We start from the raw sequence: 1524 nt of genomic DNA, 5'->3' as shown, positions 1-1524 counted from the left end.
GGTCGTCCTCCAGGAGTTAAACAGCACAGATGTGAAAATTTGTCATGAACTTGTACACTCAGTGCCAAGAAGGGTCAGAGCAGTATACTTTAAGTTCTGGAGGACATACTAAGTACTAGAATATTATACATTTTCTGAATTAAATCTCGGGTGTACTCATTTCTGCAATCCTTCATTTAAACTAAATTGGCTAATTTACTTATCTAACAGAAAATATTGGCATATATTTTGTTGTTTTTATTAAGTATATGTTTAATACGTTTCAATTTTGCCATCTTTCCATGAATTATATTAGTGATCATTAAGAAAATACATCTTTTATATTTATTCAGAGGGGGTGTACTCATTTATGCTGTGCACTGTACGTATATATATATATACATGCATACGTTGAAGTTGTGCACATTTATGAAATAGATATTTCCAAGCTCTACATTCTGATGGGACAAACCATGTTTGAATCTGTTGTAAAATAGCTGATAGATGTGCACCTGTGAATATCTATCAGCTGAATTCTATATTAATGTAATAAGCTGCAACAAAACAAGGAAGAACTGTATGGCAACCTTAAACAGCCTGCAGATAAGCTAATGAACTACATTATGGATTCCCAACAAGGGGTACATGTTCCCTCAGGTGGCATTTAAGCAGATTCCAGGGGGTAAAAAAAAAAACAAAAAAAAAAGAAAAGAAAAAGAGGAAAAATATATTGCGATTTAAAAATATAAGAATTTAATTGCATTGCTTTTTTTGTAGGAAAACCTTAACACGTTTAATTCTTTTTGAGGGAATTTCAAATTAAGTTTAATATGAGTTTTAAGGAACACATTGTGGTTTGGTTTTGATGAAGGGATATTTGAACCTTACTGATGGGAGTTTGCAGGGACAACACGACAAAAAAATGTCAGTATAAACAAAACTATATTACTGTGTTTATTATTAATAATACATTTATAGAACACTAGTGTTTTTATCATAATGTTGGTGCTGCCATTTTAGACACTTAATAAGCCACTCTCCACGACCAACAATCACGTTAATGCACCGCCACTTGAGGTTTATTACTTTAATTGTTCTTAATCAGGCCCACACTCAATCTGTGTGTGTAGAACTCCACATTAATCTCAGCAGATTTCAGAACCTGCACTGGGACTGTGGAGAAAAAAAAATCAGTAGAATCCATCTGGGCCTCCTGTATTAAGTGAAGATCAGGAAGTTTCTCTACTTGGCATATCTCAAAACGCTGAGAGATACCGAAAGCACCCTGATGTATTCTTCTGTCACTGCTCTCTTTACATGATAAAGATCTCTGCTTTAGTCTATCAACATAAGACACTGCCTTTATAGTGTGCTTCATAATCCTTTTAACATTTTACTCATTTCCCTCGGGCTGCTTTCATCCAGGTCCTCTCACACACTGACCCGTCACATTTATCTCACACACCATTAACGTTCACTCCAGATAAAAGCAGCTCATAATTCACACCATTACATCTCATGAACGGTGCTGGCGAACAGGGTCAG

At 35.2% G+C, this 1524-nt stretch overlaps 1 protein-coding gene across 6 annotated transcripts in view; it reads right to left on the bottom strand.

Annotated features, from left to right (window-relative positions):
- The window catches only part of LOC107709778 (histone-lysine N-methyltransferase 2C-like), a 157194-nt gene that overhangs the window by 47564 nt on the left and 108106 nt on the right, over positions 1-1524 (bottom strand). The window lies entirely within an intron of this gene.

The sequence above is a fragment of the Sinocyclocheilus rhinocerous genome, unplaced genomic scaffold (genome assembly GCF_001515625.1).
Source record: "Sinocyclocheilus rhinocerous isolate Xijiao unplaced genomic scaffold, SAMN03320098_v1.1 scaffold1588, whole genome shotgun sequence".
In the NCBI taxonomy this organism is placed as follows: Eukaryota; Metazoa; Chordata; class Actinopteri; order Cypriniformes; family Cyprinidae; genus Sinocyclocheilus; species Sinocyclocheilus rhinocerous.
This window is presented reverse-complemented; position numbering and strand designations above follow the sequence as displayed.